The sequence below is a fragment of the Fukomys damarensis genome, unplaced genomic scaffold (genome assembly GCF_012274545.1).
Source record: "Fukomys damarensis isolate Sample0158 unplaced genomic scaffold, DMR_v1.0_HiC HiC_scaffold_17, whole genome shotgun sequence".
Lineage (NCBI taxonomy): Eukaryota > Metazoa > Chordata > Mammalia > Rodentia > Bathyergidae > Fukomys > Fukomys damarensis.
In genome coordinates, this window is record NW_022900929.1 from 68,440,720 (window position 1) to 68,458,162 (window position 17,443).

The 17,443-nt window shown below is 37.1% G+C and overlaps 1 long non-coding RNA gene across 2 annotated transcripts in view; it reads right to left on the bottom strand.

Moving 5' to 3' along the window:
- Nucleotides 1-3,701: 3,701 nt before the first annotated feature.
- LOC104868003 overlaps nucleotides 3,702-17,443 on the bottom strand; it is a 39,674-nt gene continuing 25,932 nt past the window's right edge. For both annotated transcript variants that reach the window (XR_781931.1, XR_781930.1), the window contains exon 4: nucleotides 3,702-3,778. This is a non-coding gene — a long non-coding RNA (uncharacterized LOC104868003). The remainder of the gene's footprint in view (nucleotides 3,779-17,443) is intronic.

Here is a 17,443-nt window from a genome sequence, read left to right on the forward strand (position 1 = left end):
ATAAACCTTAAATTGTCTCTAACTGGAAACATTAAAACAGATTCCAGATTTATTTAAATACCCCTAAGCTGTGGTGAAAGCAAGTGATGAGAGAAAGCAAATTAGCCAAGATATATTATTGGAAGTCAGTATATTTATACTTCTTTCCAAGTTAATATTCCCCAGTGTTAAGTAAGCATGGCCTCATTATATGGGAAGAGCAGGATGGTATCAGAGATAGTTATAGACTCTAATAAACATGTTTCGTAAGATGCTGTAGCATTCTGACTTAGTAAGTTTTCAAATAAAACGTCAGTCTGCAAAATGAAGGGTAAATATTGATAAATTCATATAATATTGAGGAAAACAAAGCCATCCCTTCATAATATATTCCTACAGTATTAAGATAAATTGGCTTTATCTTCACAATGTTCTTTTAACATCAAAGGATAGGAGAACAGGGCAAGTGTCAAAGCAACATTACAAGCTATGGGAGGCCAGATAAAGATAAAGAGCCTGTGTGCAAATGTTTCTGGGCAGCAGTATGTCTCTTACGTCATTGTGTTTAATCCCCAGTACGTGGATTTAACGATGTGGGTTGTTTCTCTGGATACATTCTCTGCCTTGTCTATATTTTTAAACCATTTGATTCATTGTAACACTTCAGCTGGGCAACTTTTACATAAATATACCACTTTAAATTTTAAAACTGCTCCTTTGTTCACACTCCCCTCAAAGTTTAAATTCCTTAATGAGGCCTAAGGGCCCTCCAGGCTGTGACTGTTGACATAGGTCATCAATCCAGTCTTTCAAAGTTGTGCACTTTGCCTTCATCCATTCAGGTATGGGCGTCTCTTTCAAGCGTATATACTTTGTATCAAGAACTGACCTAACCTTGAGAACGCAAGGTAAATGTGATGTATTTTCCCTGCTCTCTTGTGATTTAGAGAGTAGAAGAGGGAAGAGTTACTCCATTTGTTAAACACAAATTTATTGAGCATCTACTATATTCCAGGCACTGATCCAGGCACTGAAGAGGTAACCTTCATATTATACAAACAACAGTGGGAAATTATTTTACACTAGAGATACTGAATTTCAGTGAGTTGTCAACAAATAAATGTAAAAAAAAAGTGATTATAGACTTGTATATCTATTAATACTGGGATGCTGTAGGTTTTCATGATGGTGATGACTTATCTCTTTGAAGAGGTAATATTTAAACTGAAAGAAAGGACAGAATCGGTCCAATCGTGGCAGAGTCACATTGGTTAAGACTGAGCCAGCAAAGTTTGGAGTGTCGAAGAATCTGAACAAAGGCCTGGGCAACTGGAAACACAAGAATACTTCAAGGACGCTGAAAAAGTTCAGAGCAGGTAAATAACACAGCATCGAGGGATGTAGTGATGAGCATATGTCCTATTTCTGAAAAACTTTAGTGCCTTGACAAGGCCGTGCTTTCCACTGCCTTACGCCTTTACCTGTGATGTCCTTTCCTACCCACTCCCTACCCGCCCAATAATGTATGCTCCTCTTCAAAACTTTATTCCTTCTTCCTTTAAAACTCATTTCATGCTCCTGCTTTGTATTCCAGGAAGGCCCTCCAGCTTTTGCCTCAGTTGTCGGCTGCATCACATGATATTGTAAATCACGTGCTTGTCGGAATCCATAGGCTGTGGTAACTCTGAGTACAGGCTATTTCATTCCAGTCTTTCTCTACTCAGCACCCAGCACAATGGCTGGCACACAGCATATGCCTGGCAAATATTTGTAGAACAAATGTGTTCATTTCCTAGTGTCCGCTCTGCCTCAGTGCATTGCATTCAATGTTCAGCTTGTTCAGTTCTTGAAATGTCAATCATCCCCAATGCCAGGAAGCAGCGTTAGACATGGAGATTGCTCCCCTAAGTGCCTTCTCTTCCAGCTGGGAGCTGGGACCTGGCACTGAAGCCAAGCTACAAGTGACCTAATTAGTCTTTTGTTTTTTTTTTTAGTGGGCATAATCATGAACTGGGATGGCCAAAAACTGGGAGATACAGAGTGTGATGCGAGCTGAAACATTTAGGATGCCAGATGTGTCTTTTAGATAGTTTCAGTGGTCTCCAAAACAAAGTAGTTTGCATTTTAATTGTTCTCAGGACCTTTTATCAACAAAATATGTTCATTGACTAATCAGATCTTTGCACCACATTAGAAATCAACAGTATGTTGGCCGCAGAAGTAAGATACACAAAATCTCTCTTTCTGGCCTGGCTATAAAAGAATTTCTGACAGCAGGATTCAGCCAGATGCTGCATATCTTTCTGAGCTGTAATTTTGGGGCTAACGAAGAGTGAGCTGCCTTCAGATCCCAGGCTCCTAATCAATGTCAGGGAGCGGATGCTAAGAAGGCAACTTTCCCGCAGGAGTCAGTAGCTAATGGATCTTTGACAGGCTTTTAATGTTTTTTTTTTTTCCTAAAGGCCCATCTCTTGCTTCACAGTCACAGTCTGTTGGTGAGTCTGATAGCTGATGTCACAGATAAGTGCAACTAATACCCTTGTGGTATCTTATTTACTCGGGGGAAAAGCAAGGGACAAGATATTCTTCCAACAACACAACATTCACAGAGTGGCCGAGGAGATTAAAGTTCAGCACCATGGACGGCAGAAGATGGTTGCTGTTGCCAAGAAATTAGTGCACTGATTTTAAATATGAACACTCTTGTCACTGACCCATACACAATACTATATGAGAATTTCTTTGGAGGACTTTTATGCCATTCTGAACCATTAAAATGGCCTTTGAAACACAAAATACGCATTTATTAAGAGAAGTCACAGATGTGTGTGCACCGTTATGCAATGAAATAAGTCCTAAGTTTATTACATAAACATTTCCATGTGAGTAATAAGCCATGCCTGGTTTTGACGGTAACAGCATCAGAGATGGGGGCAGGACAAGGAGGGGATGTGTTGTATATGTGGAACAACTCCCCATGCTTGATGTAATCTTTATGTACTGCAAACATGTGCTCATAAAAATAAAAATTATTAAAAGGACATGGCCTAAGAATTCAAAAGGACAAAAGCTACTCAACCGTGTTAGAGCCCAAGTGATTAAAGACTGTTTGAGCTGACTTTGTATAAAATCACTGATATTGACAAAAATCCACGTCTGCTTCTTTTGATTGATCGCTCTTTCAAAGTATGACCAACAGTCATACCCACCCATGAGCACTTTAGTTTCCTGAGCCCTGGGTTACACAAAACCTGGCTTTGGACCCATTTGTCCAGTTGTGCGCACTGACACCACAGAATCGACTAATACGAAATGACCACGATGGAACAGGAGCCTAGAAAATCAACTGAAAATATCTAGGATACCAGCTGTAAGATTCTTCATTTTTAACTTCTGAATTTCTTAAATGAGTTCTCTTTCACAGTTTAAATATTCCAGTAAGGTTGTACGGATTCTTTCTGCTTCAAAGGAAATGCCAATAGTTCTATAAAACTGCTTTCCGATTATAATAATATAGATAGGGCTTCCCTGTGTATATAAATGTGCTGTATGTATTAAGTGATCATTTCAATATTGACCTTGAAGATTAGAGTTTAACGGCATTCATATAACGTGGTCTGGAATTATTTTAGCCAAAATATAACTGTATACTTTAGATGAATATCTTCACTTCTTTCCTTTACTATGTACATGCCTACTCTATAAAAATCTTACCTTTCATATTCGAACGTGAATTCTATTGCTTCTCACTTCATATTCAGGGCTCTGTGGGTCTTGCAGCGCATGCATTTTCAGTAGCCTCACAGGAAAAAAAACTGTATTATTTTATTTTATATAATAATTACTTTATAATTCTACTGAAATTGCCTTACAAATAAAATGCAGGGCATTGAATTTTAATTGGGGAATAAGAAGAAATCGTGGGAAATTGTTTGTTTGCACTGATGCAACAAAGTCACTATTCTCACCAGAGCCCATCAAAGGTGATGCTAGCTCTGTGGTTTCTCTTTCCCACCTGTGGAACAAAATAGCAATACTGGCAACTTGAATGGAGAGCGGTTTGTTTGGCTATGGCTTCAGAGGTGTGAGGGCATGGTTGGCTGGTTCCAAGGTAGCAGTCGCGTGGTGGAATGGGGTGGTAGAGCAAACTGCTCCCCTCACGGCAGCTGGGAAGGAGAACACAGGGAACAGTGCCACAGAGGAAGAGGCCAGAGGCCACACGTGGTCCCCAAAATGATGCTTCCGTGGCCCGCGTAAACACACCCAGAAGGGTGCTTCACGACCGCTAGGCGTCTCTCCATGCTGTCACGTTCACAGTCGGGATTTCACCGTCAGGTCAATGCTAGTCTCCAGCGCTGGCCGACGTTGTCTCCACGCTGTTGGCAACCGAGGTTCAGACGCTGTCAGCCGTTTGGGATACACTTCTGTGAATCTAGATTTTATGAGTTCCCTCACTTCTTGCCACAAAACCGCGTATGCCGAAAGTTAGTACTTTTCCTTTTCCCGGGGTCAGACATTTTAGAAGTTCTACTTACACTGTTAGGGCAGCCTCTTTGGCCTACAGCTCAAGCTGGAACCCAAGGAGCTAGGTCAAACGATGATCTAGCTGACACCCTTGGCTGCTTTATGTGGAATTATCCTCCCATTGTGGTGCAGGTGTTTATCTTGAGAGATGCTGTCAAACTAAATCCGTGTTTCTGTGTGATGATTTATTTCTAGGGAAGTTTCTCAGACTTGAATATAAATTGGCTATGGAAGAATGTTCTTTTTGTTTTTAAAAAATAATGGAAATGTAGGATTATTCAGTTAAGGATCAATCAAGGCAGGAGTTAGCTCACATAGTTGAGATAATTTGTTTTTATTTCCTTACAATTATGGGAAATTATAGTTTTAAAATTCAGCTAGCTATAGTTTCTCCCATAAACTACCCAAGACTGATAAATATTCACTTCTGTATCCCTCACGACTAAAGGAAGCCATTTTTGCAACTGTGGGAGTTTCTCCTAGATGCTATGGTTTGGGTTTTATAATTTTTATTATGCCAAAATATAATCCCTCTACCTTGGATCCTAGTATCAAGTGCATGTTTATCCTGTATTTTTTTAAATTTTTCAAACAAAAAAAATTAAATACAGAATGTAAACATTCTATATATGGCTTTTTAAAACCCAAACGTGCACACAAACCACTTTGAATATCAATGGATGTTGACCAGTGCTATAATTATTAGAATGACCAATTAATAAATAATAAGATCTGCAGGCTCAGAAGTCTGCTGCAGCAGTGATAAACCAGACACAACATCTGGGGAACTAAGGATCCACTCAGCTTGGACACAAGTGGCTTTGTCTCTGTGTTTTTGGAGGTCCACGTAAGATCACTACTCCCCTCTTCTCTCCTTTTGCTGTCCTCACTCACTTTCTTTCATTTCACTTGTATGTCATCCATTCTTTTTCTCTATTTACTTTTGTTTGTTTTTTCTGACTTTAAAGAAAAAGCTGTTCATAATAAAATATTAAAACCAATCACTCAGGCTGGGGATTTAGCTCAGTGGGGCTGTGCCTGCCGGGCAAGCGCAAGGTCCTGAGTTTGATTCCTGGTACCAAAACAAACAAAACAAGACAAAAACCCAAAATAAAAACAAATCACTCCTATTCTCATTTACAGTAACCTGCTTTTAACATTCTTTCATATTTACTTTTAAAAGAGTCATGACGAATAATGTTACCGATCCTTTTGATATAACGGCCCCTGCACACTTCACCAAACCCTCTCGCTCCCAGCGAAGTCATTGTGTATTAGTTGGCCTTAGGTTCCTCATTATTCTTTATAGATACAATAGAAAACTATGCTTATTATGTTACACACTGACAGCTTAAAAGTCATGCAATGGAAAACATGCCGGCTTCCCATTCAAGAAACAGTTCTTTCACCTTAATAATTTCTGCATCTTTTGGAAGTGTTCTATGCACTTAAAAGCACATACATTCGTGTCTTTGCTTATATTTTCAGCTGAACAGATTATGTTATACCCTTTGCTAGGCCCTCTACTTTTTCACTTAAAAAGTCTGTGGCCGTTAAAGGATTGTCCACTCCTAGTCTGATTGAAAGGGGATTAGTAAGGCTCACTTTTGGGTGTGTGTGGTTGGATCATGAAGGTGTGACCGGGCCTACATCTGCTCCCTGAGCTCTTCCTTTCTGATGCTGTCCTTCTGTTCTGCTTCCCAACTACCATGAGGTGAAGTTTTGCTCCACCAGGCCCTGCTGTCACGATGCTTTTGCCTTGGAGAGATACAACCAAGACCTGAAACCATTCAAATCAGGAGTCAAACTAAACCTCCCCTCCCTGAAATTATGTGGGGCGTGGAGGCTCAGGTATTTTATCCCAGCAATGGGAAAGTTGATACGAAGCCTCAAAGTTTTCTGTACATCATTATAGATCCATAAGTTGCTTTGAACAACTTCTTAGTTTATGTTGTTTTGATGTTAAATAATTTACTTACTAATCTCCCATTTAATAAACATTTCAGTTACTTCTGGTCTTTTTTCTACTATGAGGAATATACAGTGAATAAGCTAGTTTTTTATTATAATTATTCACATTATCATTAGTTTAATTGTAATTATTCTGTGAAATACAGTTCTAACATTCATCCTTGATAAATATTGCAGATATCTCCTCAAAGTTTCAGACCAATTTACACTTCTCACATATACATACAGAAAATATACATGCAGATTACATGAGTATATATTTTCTTCTCCAACACTGTATATTACCAAACTGTTAAATAAGATTTTACTTGAAAAGAGTAATTATGCTAAAGCACACTGGGAAACAATTGGCATACACACGCATACACACACACACACACACACACACACACACACACATACACACATCAATACGGTGTAGGTAGAAACAGATTTCTGACCCAGAACAGATATTTTAATGCATTACAAGTGTGATTCTAGTCAAAGTAATTATTATTTTCAGAATATCATTTTTGATGTATAAAAGTTGTTTTCATCAAGCTTTGACAAGTGTCAAGACCATGTGACTATGTGACTACCACATTGATCAAGATATAGAATGTTTCCATCACCCAAGAGACTTTCTTTTACACTCACTTTCTGTGAATTCCACCTATCTGTAAGTTCTGGCTTGATTTCTACCAGTTTAAATTAGCATGCTTTTATGTGAAATAGGAAGAAAAGGCTCAAAGGGAAAGGGGAAGTAGGAGGGGTAGGGGAAAGGAAAGAGGGGAATGGAATTAATATGAGAAAATGAGAAAATGGAAACGAAGTCTTTGTAAGTAGGGAGGGGTGAAGGGCAGACAGGGGAATGGGGAAAAATAAATAGATTAGCGTGTTTTTAAAAAGTTAATGTAAGTGAATTACACAAGATATACTGGTTTAAGTAAATCTTCTTTCTCTCAACTTAAGTTGCTTCAGATTTATACATGATGTGCAACTTCCCAGTGCTTAATAACTGGATTGTGTTTATGGATAAGAATGAAAGGAGAGGTGGAATGCTAGGCAGATAGGAATACCAGGAGGTGATGGTGAAGAGGAGGAAACGAAATCTGCTAGACACTGGGGAGCAATTCAGAAAGTTCATTCTCTTGCAGCAACAGACACGGGGACTGGGACTGTTTCCAGATTATGAACGTAACTACCACAAATACTCTTTTACAATTCTTTTTCTTTGTAGAGGGAAAATGAATTCATTTCTTTTGGATGGAGGGGTGGGCACTGTTGGGTGATCAAGAGATCACTCCTCAGGCTCAACTCCTTAAAGAGTTGCCAAACCACCTGTAAAATTGCCTGCACCACTTCAGGATCCCAGGAGCATTCTGTGAGAATTTAGGGTGCCCTAAATCCTCAGGAACATGTGCTTTCAATTGCTTTTTTAAGTTTAGCTAACAAAATGAGTATAAAATGGAACCTCTTGCTTCAAATTTCTTAATTATTAATGATGCTGAACAAGGCTGGCTTCAGCAGCACATATACTAAAATGATGCTGGACACCTTTTCATGGGCTGGTTAATCCTCATTTTCTACATATCTTGTAGGGTGAAGTTTCTGTTAAAGTATTTTCCCCATGTTTAAATGAGTTCATCTTTTTACTTTTGGGTCTCAAATGTTCCTAAACCTTCTGGATATAAATCATTTGTCATATATAATCCAGAATATTTATCCTTTGATGTATATGCTGTAAATATTTCCCTTTCAGTTTATGGCTTCACTATTTTCTTGATAATGTGTTTAGTGAGAACATGTTTCATTTTCTTCAATATGCACAATTTACCACATCTCATATTGTGGTGACCACTTTGTGTCCCAAAATGTTGCCTGCCCAAGTTGTGAAGATACGTACCAGTCTTCCCTTCAAAGAAAAGTTATAGTTTTAACTTTCAGTTATGTCTGTGACCCATTGAAATTATTATTTAAAGATGATGTGAGATAGAAATTGAGGATGCCTTCTATATAGATAGCTAGATTTCTAAGCATTTTTTTTGGAAAAAGGCTTTCTCTAACCTGTAGATTTTTTTTTTTTTTTTTTTTTTTTTTTTTTTTTTTTGTATCTGGGATCGAAATCAGGACCTTGCACTTGTGAGGCAGGCAGCAACACCGCTAAACTAGATCCCTGGCAAACCTATAGAATTTTTTGATGTCTTTGTAAAAAATCAGTTCAACATATACGTGAAGATTTATTTTTGTACTCCATTGTGATTACTGTAAGTTTAAATGCACTTTGAAATCAAGTGAGGAAGTCTTTCATCTTGAAGGGATAAGAACCAAAAGGAGAGGTGAAATACCAGGAGGATATGAGTACGAGGAGGTGATGGTGACCAGGAGGAAATAAAATCTAATATACATTGTAGAAAATACAGAAAATCACATTAAAATCATATTTAGAGTTTGTAATCCTGAGATAGAGGCTGTGGCCCCACTGTTGGTGTATTGATTGAGTTTAAGAGATGCTTATTGTGTTCAATGAAGTTTTATTTATTTATTTATTTTTTGCTTTTAGCATTCAGTCTAGGACTTTTCTACCATGACAGTGTTATTTTCTCATATTCTCACTAAGGGATAGTAAATTTTAAAAAGTCTTTTAAAAAGCTACCTCCCCCAAGTTGTTGTTTTGATATTTCTCAAAAAATATCTGATATATCTCTGAGATAGCTGAAGTATGAGATTTTACCTATTAAAGCTAAAGTTTATTGTGTTTTCATAAATAACATACAATTTGTCTCTGGCGTTTTCAGCTCATTTACACGTTTTATAACTACTTTAGGTTTGTCTTTTTACTACCTTCTGATTTTTCTTGAGAAGAGGGGAGTCGAACATAATCACTATATCCCTGTTAAGTTTACTGGTACATTTAAAGCAAACAATACGGTTACATTCATCATTGGGATCTTGTGCCTTTACGTGATATGTCTTGGTTCTTATTTTTTCCCCATACCCCTGCCCTCCCTTCACCCTCTTCACCCTTCCCTATTTACAAAGACTTTGTTTCCATGTTTTCCTTTTCTCACATTTTTTTCATTTCCTTTCCCCTCCCCTTCCCAGTTCCCCTTTAGCCACTTTCTTCCTATTTCACACTCTCAATTACACCATTTGAACCTTATTTACACTTTTAGTTTTTCACACCAGAGAAACTATTTGGTATTTACTCATGTGCCTATTTATTTCACTTAAGAGTATAGCCTCAGTGTGCATCCATTTAGCTATAAATGTCTGTAGTTTCTCATTCTTTATGGCTGAGTAGTACTCCATTTTATAGAAAAACCACATCTTCTTTATCCAGTCTTCAGCTGATGGACAGTTTGTCTTTCTCTTCTCTTTCTAGGAGCTTAAGGTTAAGCATAGGTTGTTTATTTGAGCTTGCTCTGTTTTCTTAGTATGGGACATTACTGCTATGAATTTCCTTCATAGACTGCCTTCATGGCATCCCATAGATTCCTGTATGTTATACTGGCATTATCATTTAATTGTAGAAACTGTCTAATTTCTTTTTTAAAATGACCCAATGGTTTTTCAGCAAGGTATTATTTAATTTCCCTGTGTTTGTGAAGTTCTTGCAGTTTCTTATGTTATTGATCTCCAGTTTAATTGCACTATTATCTGATAATATACTGAGGATAACTCCAATTCCTTTGCATTTACTTAAGCATGTTCTGAGCTAGCCTGTGGTTTACTTTGGAGAATGACCCATGTGCATCCAAGAAGAATGTATATTCTGATTTTGTGGGGTGGAACACTCTGTAGAGATCTACTAAGTCTGTTTGTTCTAAGACTTGGTTCAGTTCTGTTATTTCATTGTTGATTTTTTGTCTAAGATGATCTGTCTATTTGTGTCAGTGGAATATTGAGGTCACCACTACAACTGTATTAATGCTTATTTCATTTTTCATATCCTTTAATATTTGTTTTGTATAGTTGGGGCATTAGTATTTGGTGCATATTTATTTATGATTGTCAATTTTTCCTCTGTATGGTTCCCTTTACAAGAATGTAGTGGCCTTCTTTGTCTCTCTAAATTAGTTTTGGTTTGAAATCTATTCTGCAAATAAGATAGCGACCCACTCTTTTTTCTGGGCTCTTGTCTCATGAAATACTGTTTTTCCATCCTTTTACTCTCAGTCTATAAATTTCTTTGTGGATTAAGTTGGTTTCTTTTATACAGCATATTGTTGTACTTTGCTTCTTAATCTATTCTGCCAGCCTATTTCTTTTGATTTGTGAATTGAGGCCATTGACATTGATGGTTATAATTGATATGTGCAGGCTTTTCATTGTCATGTTTTGTTCCTGTGTTGGTTCTTTTATTTTTCCCACTCTCCCTTTAATTTCTTGCCTTGCTTTGCATATTTGCTCTGTTGACCCTTTCCGTATTGTGGCCTTCATTTTCTTTTTCCAGGATATTGTTTAGAAGTGTTCGGAATGCCAGTTTGGTGTTCATGAAATTTCTCAGGAGTTCCTTGTTGTGGAAGTATCTTATTTCCTCATAAATTTTGAAAGTTAATTTTGCAGGATACATCTGTCTAGGTTGGAGGTTGTTTTCTCTTAGGGCTTGAAATACCTCACTACAGGCTCTGCTTGACTTGAGGGTTTGTGTTGAAAAGTCTGCTGTGATTCTGATGGGCTTTCCTTTGCATGCGGTTTGTTTCTTTTCTCTTACTTGTAATATTACTTGTAATATTTCATTCTTCTGTTGGGTTTCCGAGATCTCGACTATTATACATGTCTAAGTGTATATTTTTTGATCATGTGTAGGTGTATATTTTTTGATCGAGGAAGTCCTTTATGCTTCACTTATCTGTATGTCAATTCTACTTAAGCACCTATACTTGTTGTAATCTTATTGGTTGATCATAGTTTTGTCCCACCTCATGTCCATCTTGTGATTTCTCATTGGACCTAAGTGACTGTACTTTGGATCTTACTAGTTGACTATAGTTTTGTCCCATGTTGAATCCACAACACCTCATGGCTTTGTTCCATAAAGCACCTTTGAGAAACAGGGTGGGCAGGCAACCCACTTTCCAGGTGCCCCCCCATCCCTCTCAGGTAAGAGTGTCTCTCTCTTAATAAAATTTTCCTACTCTTAATGTCCTTTGTCCCTATAATTCATTCTTTGATTTTAGAGAACAAGAACTCAAGCTTCGGGTATCTAGCAGGTTTTGGAGTTGCACCTACTCCCCATATATCAGTACTGCTGGTCACTGTTGGAGACCACGGCAAGGAACAAAAGGATGAAAGATTTCTCATACAGTTCTCAAACTCAATGTCCAATCCATATTCCAAGAGGGCCCAGAGGAGTTGCCATTAACCAAGATCCCTCAGCATGAGAAAGTCTCAAAGGACAGCCCCGAACTGTGGCCTTTTATCAATAGAACCAGAAAGCAAAGATGAGAGAAAACAAGAAGGATATCTAGGCAGGAACTTACGTAGGGAATGGGAAGGTCAAGGTGGTCTGTTAAATGACTGACCTTGGGACCAAATCCAAATGATGAATCAGAGTACGGGGAGCACAGAAACCAGAGCATTCATTCCTGTAGGCAATGAGTTCTGACCCTAGTTGGACTTGCGCACCTACAGGCTGTCTTCTAATCGCTAACCATGCATTCCTGGAGGTTTGGGGCTTGTGGCTCCAAAAGTCCCTGACTCCTGCCTGTACATCCCATACATACCTCTGGCCAATGTCAGCACAACTGCTGATGCTGATACTTGGAAGTAAATGCTGCCCTCTCCAGTGGCTGCATCTTCATTCAGAGAAACAAATGGACACAAAAAAGCCCAGGTTTTAGAGGCAGGTAAGTGACCGGCAGAACTCTGGCCTCTTCTACAGTAGCACATGACACTGCGGTAAGATACCTTGATCTCCTCCAGTGATAGTGGCTTCTGCTCTTTGCCAGTTTCCCTGCCTTTCTGAGTCTCTCCAGAATACCACTTATCCCATGGGCTTTGTTTCTCCAGTCCTCCTATTAATTTTGTAACCTAAATACTGGCACTAAATCCTTTTCTCATTTCTGGTTTCCTGATTGTATCTTGAATTACATATCAATCAGTTTATTTATCTGTAATTTGTTTTCTATTTAGAGTACTATATGTTTATTCTTTTTCCTTCCCTATTACACTGATTTATTCTGTAAAAGATGAAATAAATTTGTTCATAGCAGGCACACACTGAGTTTATCGTGTAATTTGGATTTTAAAAGAACTACAAGATTTCAATATATTTCACTGTAATTTGGTAAATATTTTTATCATATTTTGAACACTTTATCTTCCTTATGCTAAGGGGTTTAATGTGAGAGATTATAGACTTTCATATTTTCTCCCTGCTTTTATCAAAATGATCACTTCGGGTTTTCTCCTTTAATCTTTTAATGTGATGAATACCATTTATAGACTGGTGTTAAATCAACTCTGAAATTCTGGGTTATTCTTAGATTCTTCATTATGCAATGTTTTGTTTGCCAATTTTTCTTTTGGATTTTTGTATGTAAATGAATGCGTGGGATGGTTCTGAAAATTTTCCCTTTCATACTTTCTTAATCTGTTTTCGTATCAATGTTATGCTAAAGCCCATAAATTAGATGTGGGACATTGTTCCATATTGAGTAGGGCAAAATTTATCATATATTATTTAATACAAAAATAACTAGGCATGGTATTATTTTTGTGAGAAAACTTTAACTTGTTAAACTCTTTTGTAGTTAAAGACTATTCAGATTTTTATTTCCTTGTAAGCAGATTTGTTGAGTTTTTCTAGGAATTTGGTAATTTCGTGTGAGTTTTTGGAAGTTCTGGCATCCAATTATTTGGCCTTCTCATATTCTTTGCCATGGCTCTGCCTGACTGAAAGCTGTTGATGGGTGTTAACTGCTGTGAAAACACACTCTTATTTTGTCAAAAGTCGGCTTTGATGAATAACACTGATATTCTGGTTAAGTATGCTGTCTACTGCTGCTTGTGAAATTTCAGCTAGTAAGATATTTAAACAATGCTCAAATACCGAGTCCTCAGTTTGCCAAGGACACATATTTTTTTGGCTTGCACATAGGCAGCCCCTCTATTTCACTGTTTCTCACATGTTTTCACCACAACACTGAAGCATTCATGCTTTGCCTGCGTTTCAGAGTTCTTCACTGTGTGAGGGAGCTCAGTCAGCTGGAGAGTCCAGAATGAATGAGGCCTGGCTAGCGGACCAGACTCCCAAACAGACCATTATTCTCTACAGTGTTTTCCTTCCCACACTCAGATATTCCAAATACTCGTGCAGCCTCTGAATCTCCAAGTTAACTCCTGGGAGCTACAACCACCAATGGAAGAACTGTGCGTTGTGCACACAACGATTATGTATAGAATTATACATAATCTGCATTGTGAGTAGAATCCTACTCTCTTCATTTCAACAATGAATTCTTCAGTGATGCTGTGTTAATATTTTGTCATTAAACACATTTTAGGTTATTGCTAAGACAAATTTGATGGCATCAAATGCGTAATTTTATTTATTTATTTATTTTGGTACCGGGGGATCAAACTCAGGACCTGGTGCTTGCCAGGCAGGCATGGCGTCACTGAGCTACATCCCTGGCCCAAATTTGTAATTTTAAACAGGCAAAAGTTTGATTTGCATGTCATGATTTCGATGTTTAGAAGAACATTTAAAACTTTACAAGGAAATCAAGCTTTGTTATTAATTTTTGCTTATGACTTTCTTTTGACATTGATTTTTATCTACCTAATATCGATATGTGCTGAACTTCTGTAACTGAATGTTCCAAACTAGCCTATCAGAGATTGCCAGGTAAGCTAACTGTTCTGGCATCTACCTATGTCCAAAGATTTTCTTTTCACTTTTCACTGGAAAATATGCTATTTGGTATTCAGTATGCTATTAATTTTACCATAAATAGATTATATTATCTTATTTTTCTCATAAGATGTTACTTGAACTTTCCTTTGAAACACAGAGGGGAATATCATAGCGAAGCAGTTACAATAACAATCTGGAATTTAGAGGGATACGGCAGATCACAGATAGAACTGGATATCGAGAATATACAGACAGTGGGTGAAGTTTTGAATGAATGGTGATATTCAAGTTAACAGCCCAAAACCTTTGGGAATTAAGGGATATAAGTTTGGAAACACCAAGATTTGAAGCACTGGGAAAGGGGCTACTGAAAGGAAGAACAAGTTGGTAGGAGAAAAGAAATGGCTGGAGTTTGGCAAAGAAGTGAAAAAAAAAAGAGAGAGACTCTAAGAAGAAAGCAGAATTGTCAACAGCACCAAAGCACTTATAACGTACGAAGAAGTTGACATCCACTTCCGCCTAGCTATTCAGATATACACACTAGAATATAAGGTGAAAGGTAGAAATACTTTTTAATGTTTTCGGTACTGAGCTTACTTCAGCTCCTGTAACACTGCCTAATCTGCAGTGGACAGATGCTACTTATTAAATGAATTAGCTACTTAATATTTATTACTAAAAAAAAGCAATGAATGCAATGTTTTCAAGACATGTGGCCTTTTATATTCAAAATTCTTTATGTTCAGTACACTCACTGATAGAGGAGGAATAAAGGTTATTCCCAAAACTGCTACACATCTGAAATATGATTTTGATTCTCTAAAATTGCAGAATGAATTTTAGGAACAACAGAGGTTAAGAATTTATTGAGAGAAAGAGAGCTTCTAAGAGAGAGAAGGGGGACTGGAAAGTGGGCTGCCCGCCCACCCTGTGCCTCAATGATGTTTTATTGAGCAAAGCCATAAGGTGACTGCGGGTTTAAGATGGGACAAGACTACAGTCAAGTAATAAGATTACAGCAAATGTAGTGACTTGGGTAATATTGATTAAACAAACGACTGTCATATGGGGAAGCTAGTCACGTAGGGTGTGTATTGGGAAGGAACAAAGACCCTCACCCCCACCCCAGAGAACAGGCTAGGGAGGTTTTGGTCCCAGCTCAAGGCCATTGTTACATATTTAGAGTATCAATCACTGCTATTCATCTCTAGGGGAAGTATGTGAGTGCAGTACTTTTTCCTCTGTTTATAAAGTTGACCTTTAGCCTATGTGTAGATTGTCCTTCATATTGACTTCTGGAGGGCCTACACTGTCTAACTTCCTACAAAATATCTAATTGACTTAGTTTTGTACCATATTGTGCGATTAAGAAAGAACATAAGGTAGGGCAGTTTAAAATAAATTGGTTATCAAATGGTTTACTTGTAACTATTGCATAAAATATCAAATATTCATTCCTAACATTTTCTTAATCTATCATATTTTCATGAAAATACACACATTTATTTATTAATTATCTAACTTATGTGATGGGCTTAAAAGCCTATCAGAATCAAATAGTTTTTATAAAATAGAATTGACAGATGGATAATTATTATGTTGTATTTTTTTCTGTTTATCTGTTATTAAAATATTTTAAAATGTCTTTATTTATAGGTAAAAAATAGATTATTAAAAGCTTCTTTGAGTTGGGCACATCTGAAATCCCAGCCCTCAGTGGGGGCAAAGGGTGAGGCAGGACTGCAGGTTTGAGTCCTGCCTGGGCAATTTAGTGACTTAGCAAGGCGCTTCTGAAAACAAAGAAACAAGGCTGGGGATGTAGCTCAGTGGTGCTGCTGCCTACCTTGAAAGCGCAAGATCCCTAGTTTGAGCCCCAGTACCAAGAAAAACAAAAATCATGAGACAGGCAAACAAACAAGGGACTGGGACATTGCTAGTGGCAAGAGCCTTGGGTTCAATCCCTAGTACTGAAAATAATAATGAAAATATTGCTTTTCACAAGTCCATTAAAATATTTAATTCCCCATCTAAATAAGGAAAATAAAGTTACTGAAATCCTGTAATTTTTAAATGGCATAAATTCTTTTTTAGTTTGACAATAATGAAGGACTAAACAGATTATAGATGCAATGTAAATTACTAGTATAAAAAGAAAAAAGATTTGAGTATCAATTCAATCATAAAAATTCTGTCTTTATGGTATTTATGTTTGGAAAATTTGTTTAAAGTAACATACACTTTGCGAATGAATACTAATAGGAAAATAAATGTTCCAGAAGCTTGCACAAAGAAGAGTTAACTATTGTCCAAGATATCAGTACTTCAAAAGGATATTCCATCCTTCAAAATACACTACTCTTGCTTTTAAAGATTTTTTTCAAAAAGAAAATGAGGATAAATGAGACTCATTTATTTATATACAAGTACATGGATGGAGTGATGCCTATCTAACCACTTTAAATGTTTTGTTTGAAATTACATTCAGAATTTATGATGTTTTTTTCTTAAAGGAAATTTGAAAATTATGAAGATCTATTGTTCTGAGCCTAAAACATAATGTAGAATTTTGACATATCAAATTTGATCGACATTTAGCTCTCATATCATGAATTCTGCATTTACTGCATCAGCAGTTAAGTCCATTGGTTTTACTTGTGACTAAAAACATATGTCCTTTTTGACAGGATTCTTCAGTTTTTCTCCTTGGATTTTGAGGTATGTTTTTGCATAAGTCCAGACACCTGTGTTTGCAGCTAGACAAATAGATTATTTAGAAATGCTTTGATTTACTTTCTTAGAAGGCAGTGATCTTTGTCACTCTAAATGTGGAGCATGACGCTCTCAAGAAATATTCTGCATGTTCATGGTGTTTTCAGAATTAATCTGTTTATCTAAATTCAAATGATTTCCATTTCATGGCATAATTGCTCACTCTAGAATTGAGATCTCACATCTCCAGTATTTTTATGAGAACAAGAGTTAACTTGAAGGTTGTGTTATACACTATAAGGGTCATCTTTTCTATAATTCAAAATCTATTTCCATTTAACACTTCTTGGAGATATCTTTGTATCGAGTCACTTGCCCAATTTGGAAGTTTTATTACTATTGCAAAAACACATCTTA